This window comes from Hippocampus bargibanti, linkage group LG19 (genome assembly GCF_051943395.1).
Source record: "Hippocampus bargibanti isolate YZ-2025 linkage group LG19, ASM5194339v1, whole genome shotgun sequence".
Lineage (NCBI taxonomy): Eukaryota > Metazoa > Chordata > Actinopteri > Syngnathiformes > Syngnathidae > Hippocampus > Hippocampus bargibanti.
This window is the reverse complement of record NC_142752.1, coordinates 2,551,343-2,560,832: the sequence shown is the minus strand read 5'-3', so window position 1 is coordinate 2,560,832 and position 9,490 is coordinate 2,551,343. Positions and strand designations below refer to the sequence as shown.

Below are 9,490 nucleotides of genomic sequence, written 5' to 3'. Positions count from 1 at the left end.
TGCAGAAGGTCTCCTGACCATCATGACCTTGTTGGAGACATCCAGTTCTTGTGGGGAATCAGCCCAAATGGTAGAGCGTTTGCTCCTCCAAGTCACGTTTTGGAGCACATCAATCTTTCCATTTTTCTGCATGAAGAAGGTCCACGAACCATTACAGCCTTGGTGGACATAACAAAATCTTGTGGGGGATTAGCTCAAATGGTAGAGCGCTCGCTTAGCATGCGAGAGGTAGCGGGATCAATGCCCGCATCCTCCAAGAACTTTGGGGCAATTCAATATCTACATTTTACTGCACAGAGAAGGTCCACTGACCAACACCAGCTTCGTGGCAAGAGCAAGTTCCTGTGGGGTATTAGCTCAATCGGTAGAGTGCTCACTTACCATCTGATAGGTCCTGGAATTGATACCTGCATCCTCCAAGTCACGTTTTGGAGCACATCAATCTTTCCATTTTTCTGCATGAAAAAGGTCCACTGACCATTACAACCTTGATGGACATAACAAAATACTATGGGGGATTAGCTCAAATGGTAGAGTGCTCGCTTAGCATGCGAGAGGTAGTGGGATCAATGCCCGCATCCTCTGAACATTTTGGGGCAATTCAATATCTACATTTTGCTGCACAGAGAAGGTCCACTGACCAACATCAGCTTCGTGGCAAGAACAAGTTTATGTGGCGGATTAGCTCAAGTGGTAGAGTGCTCGCTTAGCATCTGATAGGTACTGGAATTGATACCTGCATCCTCCAAGTCATGTTTTGGAGCACATCAATCTTCCAATTTTTCTGCATGAAGAAGGTCTACTGACCATCACGACCTTGTTGGAGACATCTAGTTCTTGTGGGGGATTAGCTCAAATGGTAGAGCGCTTGCTTAGCATGCGAGAGGTAGCGGGATCGATGCCCGTATCCTCCAAGCACATTGGGGCAATTCAATATCTACATTTTCCTACACAGAGAAGGTCCACTGACCAACACCAGCTTCGTGGCAAGAATAAGTTCATTTGGGATATTAGCTCAATCGGTAGAGTGCTCGCTTAGCATCTGATATGTACTGGAATCAATACCTGCATCCTCCAAGTCACGTTTTGGAGCACATTAATCTTTCCATTTTTCTGCATGAAGAAGGTGCACTGACCATTACAGCCTTGGTGGATATAACAAAATCTTATGGGGGATTAGCTCAAATGGTAGAGCGCTCGTTTAGCATGCGAGAGGTAGCGTGATCAATGCCCGCATCCTCCAAGTACTTTGGGGCAATTCAATATCTACATTTTGCTGCACAGAGAAGGTCCACTGACCAACATCAGCTTCGTGGCAAGAACAAGTTTATGTGGCGGATTAGCTCAAGTGGTAGAGCGCTCGCTTAGCATCTGATAGGTACTGGAATTGATACCTGCATCCTCCAAGTCATGTTTTGGAGCACATCAATCTTCCAATTTTTCTGCATGAAGAAGGTCTATTGACCATCACGACCTTGTTGGAGACATCCAGTTCTTGTGGGGGATTAGCTCAAATGGTAGAGCGCTCGCTTAGCATGCGAGAGGTAGAGGAATCAATGCCCGCATCCTCCAAGTACTTTGGGGCAATTCAATATCTCCATTTTCCTACACAGAGAAGGTCCACTTACCAACATCAGCTTCGTGGCAAGGACAAGTTTATGTGGCGGATTAGCTCAAGTGGTAGAGCGCTCGCTTAGCATCAGCTAGGTACTGGAATTGATGCCTGCATCCTCCATGTCACGTTTTGGAGCACATTAATCTTTCCATTTTTCTGCATGAAGAAGGTCCACTGACCATTACAACCTTGGTGGACATAGCAAAATTTTATGGGGGGATTAGCTCAAATGGTAGAGTGCTCGCTTAGCATGCGAGAGGTAGCGGGATCGATGCCCACATCCTCCAAGTATTTTGGGGCAATTCAATATCTACATTTTGCGGCACAGAGAAGGTCCACTGACCAACATCAGCTTCGTAGCAAGAACAAGTTTATGTGGTGGATTAGCTCAAGTGGTAGAGCGCTCGCTTAGCATCTGATAGGTACTGGAATAGATACCTGCATCCTCCAAGTCATGTTATGGAGCACATCAATCTTCCCATTTTTCTGCATGAAGAAGGTCTACTGACCATCATGATCTTGTTGGAGATGGCCAGTTCTTGTGGGGGATTAGCTCAAATGGTAGAGCGCTCGCTTAGCATGCGAGAGGTAGTGGGATTGATGCCCGCATCCTCCAAGTACTTCGGGGCAATTCAATATCTACATTTTGCGGCACAGAGAAGGTCCACTGACCAAGATCAGCTTCGTGGCAAGAACAAGTTTATGTGGCGGATTAGCTCAAGTGGTAGAGCGCTCGCTTAGCATCTGATAGGTACTGGAATTGATACCTGCATCCTCCAAGTCACGTTTTGGAGCACATTAATCTTTCCATTTTTCTGCATGAAGAAGGTCCACTGACCATTACGACCTTGGTGGACATAACAAAATCTTATGGGGGATTAGCTCAAATGGTAGAGCGCTCGTTTAGCATGCGAGAGGTAGCGGGATCGATGCCCGCATCCTCCAAGTACTTTGGAGCAATTCAATATCTACATTTTGCTGCACAGAGAAGGTCCACTGACCAACATCAGCTTTGTGGCAAGAACAAGTTTATGTGGTGGATTAGCTCAAGTGGTAGAGCGCTTGCTTAGCATCTGATAGGTACTGGAATTGATACCTGCATCCTCCAAGTCACGTTTAGGAGCACATTAATCTTTCCATTTTTCTGCATGAAGAAGGTCTACTGACCATCATGACTTTGTTGGAGACGGCTAGTTCTTGTGGGGGATTAGCTCAAGAGGTAGAGCGCTCGCTTAGCATGTGAGAGGTAGCGGAATCAATGCCTGCATCCTCCAAGTACTTTGGGGCAATTCAATATCTCCACTTTCCTACAGAGAGAAGGTCCACTGACCAACATCAGCTTCGTAGCAAGAGCATGTTTATGTGGCGGATTAGCTCAAGTAGTAGAGCGCTCGCTTAGCATCTGATAGGTACTGGAATTGATACCTGCATCCTCCAAGTCATGTTTTGGAGCACATCGATCTTTCCATTTTTCTGCGTGAAGAAGGTCTACTGACCATTACAACCTTACTGGACATAACAAGTTGTTATGGGGGATTAGCTCAAATGGTAGAGCGCTCGCTTAGCATGCGAGAGGTAGCGGGATCGATGCCCGCATCCTCCAACGTTTTTGGAGCACTTCTACGTCTCCAGCACACAGAAGGACCTTTGATCAACAAAACTGCATTTGGCTTTTTCGTTTGTTGTGGGAGAATATCTCTAACAGCGCACCATCTGTTTAGCATGTGTGAAATTTTGGGATCCTTTCCTGCGTCGTTTCTAACGCATATACTGGCAATTTCCTGCACAACCAATGTCTTTTGGCCAACATGAGTTCGGTATACACACATACTCTGCATGGGGGATTAGCTCAAATGGTAGAGCGCTCGCTTAGCATGCGAGAGGTAGCGGGATCGATGCCCGCATCCTCCAACCATTTTAGATTCCTGCGAACGAGTTTTGACTTCAAGAATGATCACGGTCCAGATGTATCTCACCCTTGACCAGGAGGGGGCAGTCCAAGTCCTGGAGAGCCACTATCCTGCATGTTTTCAACACACCAGATTCTAATGACCAGATCATCAGGAAGCTCTGTGGAAGACTGCTATTGAACCTGGAGATTGGAATCATGTGCGTTACAACCGTGAGGGATACTGACCCTACCGGACTGGGATTGACCATTGCCTCCCTCCGCATGTCTTTGTTCACCAGTTGCCTGACCAGAGGTAAGTGTTCGCGCATTCGTGTATTTGAAAATATGCCACTTTTGCTCAGTGCATTTCCTGTTACCAGGTGCAAATGTTTGGATCTTTACGCTGCAAATTGAGATATTGAAGGAGCTTAAGGAGACATGACGTTTCTTTTCAGTTGAACACCAGTTTCACTGGTGTTTCTGCTGATTTATCAGATCATTTGAATCAAGCGTGTTGAACCAGGGAGGGTCGAAGACATTTGCTCCATGAGGCCTTTCTCGTCATGTGCTTGTTTGTCCTGATTTTGTCCACTAGATGGTGCCAAAGATCCTTGATCTATGCCAGTTGTCCTCTTGGAGGTTTGAACCTGTTGCAAAATACTAGACTGTTTGTTGTGGGCGACGCTGGTGCAGGCCATCAAGAAACATGACGTCACTACGAATTTGATGTCTCACATCTGGCGCTGACAGGTGATGGAAGCTACATGCAAAACGCATGTAGCTTCTATCACCTGTCAGCTGATTTTGATTTATTTGTTTGTTTAGGTGTTTGTTGAGGGTTTCTGATTCTGATTGTTTAGGTGTTCGTTAAAGTGTTTGTTTAGGTGTTTGTTTCTGTGTTTGTTTATGTGTTTGTTTATGTGTTTATGTGTTTTTTCGGGATTCTGATTCAGATTGTTTAGGTGTTTGTTTACGTGTTTATTGACATGTTTATTTACCTGTTTTTGTGTTTATTATTTATGTTCTTATTTATAGGCTCATTTCCGTGTTTATTTGTTTAATAATTAAAATGTGTATTTTTAAATATATGTACATTTTTATTTTAATTTTTTTGTTTTATTTGTATTTGTGTTTTTTAATTTTAATTGTATTTCAATGTTTAAATTGTAATTATATTTTAATTTTATTGAATTAATTTGGTCATTACTTTTAGTTAACCTTTATTATTTGCATGTTTTGCTTATTTATTTATTTATTTATGCAAAACGTAGCTAGTGGAGTGGCGGACGCTTATCGCAAGAGGTGCACAGCAGGTGAAACAAAGTGATGCAATCTCACAGTGACACGTTCCTCATTATGTGTCGCACTGCGGTCTTTCACCTGATGTGATGATCTCATAATGTTTCCTTACCCCACGCGTGCCACATTTTCCTTTCCTGTCAAACATGATTATGCGCTCATCATCACAACCTTTTCAGCCGTGCAACTGTTCCCCAACAATGGAAAAAAACGAATATGAATCCCTGCAGAATCTTTCGTTATTGTTATTTATTGAGTGTACATAGTAGATGACCCAAAAAAAGGACTAGCAGCACCAACCCAGCCTTGCTTTATGACAAAGTGCGCGAAAGAGGTCACGCCAAGTCGGACGCGTTACTAAAATAAACTGCAGGCTCTGCAAATAGAGAGTTCAATTCATAGGAAGAAAAGGAAGGGTCATGGGTCACGCTGAGCAAGATTCATGGTTATATAAAAACAACAAAAAATGACTTTTCTGAATTGATTCTCTCTCAATGTATGTAACCAGTAATCAGTTCTTGCAGTTTTACATAAGACCGCGCTGAGCCAGAAGTTGCCATAATGGCCGCTAGATAGCAGACACACACAAAATGGCTCACTGTGAACCAGACGTTCCCATACTGGCCGCTAGATGGCAGACACACACACACACACACCCAAAAATGACTTCTTTTTCGGACAGCCAATCCCAATCAATTCTCCAAGGGTTTCACAAAATACCTGCTTGAATTTGCATATCCATATCTGATTTGCATAAAAAAAAGACACGGCATCATTTTGCATGATGTCGTTGCTTTGTATGCGCGTATTCTTCTCGCGTGTGGGTTTGCTTAACCGCGAGACTGTGTGTGAGAGCAAGAGAAAGCATTAGCAGTCTGCACTTGATCCAGCCAGTGCTGGCCGGTCAGGGCCGCTTTGCATCAGCAAACAAGTGGCCTGACATATTATTTTCACCTCTGTGTTATTTTTTGGACTTTATCCAAGCTCACTAGTGCATTCAAGGTGCTTCAATGCCATCAAGATGAGACTTTCGATCACAAATGATTCATTCATGAACCGAAAATGTGCTTTGTTGTTAACACGACGAGGGGGAAATACGTCGCGGATCGGATCGAAACGCTCATACATGAACTTCACTTTGATAATAATCATAATAATAAGAATACATTTCATTTATAAGCCCCTTTCAAAACTCTCAAGGTCACTTGACAGTCACAGGATATGTTTTTCTGTAGGTGAGCAGCAGCAGCCACACGCGCCAGCGTTCGCTCAACCTGGAAGTAACTCAAATAGCTAGAAAGCTAGCTAATAGATCACAAATGGTTATCTATTCGCTGGCTAATAGCTATCTATTCGCTAGCTATTATCTATCTATCTATCTATCTATCTATCTATCTATCTATCTATCTATCTATCTATCTATCTATCTATCTATCTATCTATCTATCTATCTATCTATCTATCTATCTATCTATCTATCTATCTATCTATCTATCTGAGTTATTCCGGGTTGAGTGAATGATTGCGCGTGTCGCTGCCGCTGCTCACCCGTTCACTCAACCTGAAAGTAACTCAAATAGATAGAAAGCTAGCTAATAGATCACTAATAGCTATCTACTCGCTAGCTGTTAGCTATCTATTCGCTAGCTAGCTTGCTATCTATTTAGTTATTCCGGGTTGAGTGAACGCTGGCGCGGTGGTTGCCGCTGCTCACCCACAGAAAAACTTATCCTGTGACTGTAAAGTGACCTTGAGAGTTTTGAAAGGCAAACGCGCCAATGTTCACTCAACCCACTCATAGAAAGCTAACTAGCCTGCTAATAATAATAAGAGTAATATAATAATACATGTCATTTATAAGCACCTTTCAAAACTTTCAAGGTCACTTTACAGTCACACGGTAAGGATATCTAATAAATATCTAGCTAGATAGCTAGCAAAGCAGCTACATAGCTAATAGATAGCAAATAGCTAGGAAATAAAGTGCTCGCTAGACTTTGAGGTCATTAGTGGTGTCTACCGTGTGTGTGCTTACAGAAAATAACGCCTGCTTCGTGACTTTCAACACTCGGAATTCCGCTGTGACCTTCAGAGTCGGTGAAAAGGACATAAAGGCATTGGCGGCGGCGGCGGAGGGAACGTCGCACACGCCTCTTAATCTCCAGAGGCTGTTTGCTCGATGAGGTAGGCTGATAAGCGAGCGTCGTCCGTGTTGTCTCCAGCGGTGCAGATAAGAATCGCTCCAAATTGTGGAAGTTAGAGGAAAAAGGATTTGAACACTACTTGGAAGACGCGACCTCATTTCCCGCTCCGTTTCACGTTCGATAAGTGCAACGCAACTGAGTCTGAGCAGTCGATACCGGCCGGCGCATGAGGGATGACACGCTTGAACTTGTCTTCATTTTTTTTATCTTTTCATAGATCTACATTGGAGGATAGTTTCGCTTACACAGCGATACCTTGGCTTACGAACTTAATTGGTTCCAAGACAGTGTCTAAGGCAAAAAGTGTGTATCCCAAAAATTAATTTCCCATAGGATACCATTAAAATGAGAATAATCCGTTCCTATAAAACATGATATTCTACTTTCTAATTTTCTAAGTCTTACAGCTACACAAAATATACCTTATTTTATGTATAATAAATGTGCTATGGTATTATGACTAAAGAAATAAACTGTACTGTATAATAAAGTCATTTTATTGACCTTTGTGATGGTCGTTGATGACTTGATGGAATGGAGCGGCCGGTTTCATCAGCATTAAACACTTAATGAGGAACGTAGCCTTCTTCTTTCACCATCTTGATGAATGATCATTAAGCATAACTGTACAATCGCCACAACAGCGTTGAAACCCCTCCTGATTTTTTTGGGTGAACTTCGATAAGCCTTTGTAAATGTTTCCCATTTTTACTGTTTTCCTGAAAAAAAAAAAAAAAAAACGCATCACGATCCAGTTCCCGCAACAAGTCATGACAACATTAGAGTACGACAAAAACCCACCGTGACCGTGTTGCGTATCGCTTCGCCGAATTGCACGCAGACAGATGAAGAGAGAATACGGATAACCAAAGCTTCTAAGCATCGAAACGCAAGTCTATGTTTTTAACGCGCAAAATATGCTCGAGTGATTTTCTTTTTATTTGTTGCCAAGTCATTTACATTTCTTTCCTCGTCAAAATGGAACCGCAGCAACCGTGTCACCCTTTGGTTTTTTATCTCGCTCTCTGTGGATTAGCGGCGGTATATAAAAGTATATGCTAATAAGGACATGCCAGTGTGTAGTAACCCAAGCGCGGCCAATCTGGGATTGCAGGTAACGGCGGACTCGTAGAGATCACAGTGCACGCATTTCGCCCTACGCCGTGAAGTAGTCATGCGTGACAGAAAAAGAAAAAATAAATAAATAAACACAAGGCATGAAATTAGCTACTCCTCCATGATTTTTCTCCGTGGATGCATCAGGCCCCCTTTCTGTCAATTGCGCAGTATTTCCCTTTCAAATGAGGCAGCGGATTAGATTCCATATTGAGGGTCAGCTGTGGAAAGTCGTCTCCAATGCGGTAGCGCTATCGCGAGGTGACGTTATGATGAAAGAAATATCGAAAAAAATATGGGATGCATTTGAAGTGAATGAGAATAGATGGCGGCGGCGCACAGGCGTCCGTAAAAAATCTCTCCGGAATGTAGAATTTTAGATTCGTGCGTGACTGTGGTGTAACGACATCCAAGCAGTGGTGGGTCATCAGGGCCTTCTCTGCTGGCCTCAAAATATGTGAATCACAGACTAATTAATTATATTTTGTCCATAAACCCTTTTTAAATACAGGTAACATCTGACTTACGACCAGCTCGACTTGAGACAACCCGTACTTACGACCACAACTTCCAGACCCTATTTTTAAAATTTTAATTCTACGCCTCTCACCGCAACGCACTCGCAGGCTGGCCAGCCAGCTAGCATCTCACTCTCGCACAGCAATCAACCGTGTGATGGCACCAGAAGGGAGGAGTTTGTGAGTCATTTAGCCTCCCAGTCTATTTTAAATTTTGAATGGATTTCGACTTACGACCATTTGGTCGTAAGTCAAAATCATCGTAAGGTCGTAAGTCGGATGCTACCTGTAATTTAAAATCTTGTCTTTCAGCTTCCTTTCACTACTTTTCCCCTGTTGCACATTTTCCAGGCATGTGTCCAGACGTCTATCCAGACATGTATTTAAGCATTTAACCAATCACATTTCAGCTATAATTTGCTACCAAGGTCAGAAATCTACCTGGACGCCTTCACAATCAGTTGGACCATAAACATCAATGTCGATGAAACAGTTGGTTAAACCAATCAGAGTTCGAGTTGGCAACCCAAGGCCTGCGCGAAGGCATTGCAAATTATTTGGTTAGTTACATGAATGGCTAGTCACTAGCCAATCATAGTATCACTAGTCATTAGGTGATAAGCGCATACTGGCCAGAGCTAGCACACAGTATCCATAGCGAGACGCATAAGCAAATACATTGTTGTGTTGATTTAATAGCGGTTTTGTCAACCCACAATGGCCGAAGGAGATATACTGTTAAAGCTATTTTCAAGAATAGATGGACATCATTAAACGTTAAGCAGCTCAGAAGCTAGCAAAAATAGCAAATAATATTCCAATTTTATGTGGTTATCATGAATTCACA

At 43.0% G+C, this 9,490-nt stretch overlaps 4 non-coding genes across 4 annotated transcripts; all 4 read left to right on the top strand.

Moving 5' to 3' along the window:
• Positions 1 to 183: 183 nt before the first annotated feature.
• On the top strand, positions 184 to 256 carry trnaa-agc (transfer RNA alanine (anticodon AGC)). Its single transcript has one exon. It is a non-coding gene; the product is annotated as a tRNA-Ala (tRNA).
• Positions 257 to 2,487: 2,231 nt separating this feature from the next.
• On the top strand, positions 2,488 to 2,560 carry trnaa-agc (transfer RNA alanine (anticodon AGC)). The gene has a single exon. It is a non-coding gene; the product is annotated as a tRNA-Ala (tRNA).
• A 585-nt stretch (positions 2,561 to 3,145) lies between these two features.
• trnaa-agc (transfer RNA alanine (anticodon AGC)) lies at positions 3,146 to 3,218 on the top strand. The gene has a single exon. It is a non-coding gene; the product is annotated as a tRNA-Ala (tRNA).
• A 235-nt stretch (positions 3,219 to 3,453) lies between these two features.
• On the top strand, positions 3,454 to 3,526 carry trnaa-agc (transfer RNA alanine (anticodon AGC)). The gene has a single exon. It is a non-coding gene; the product is annotated as a tRNA-Ala (tRNA).
• The last annotated feature ends 5,964 nt before the right edge of the window (positions 3,527 to 9,490 follow it).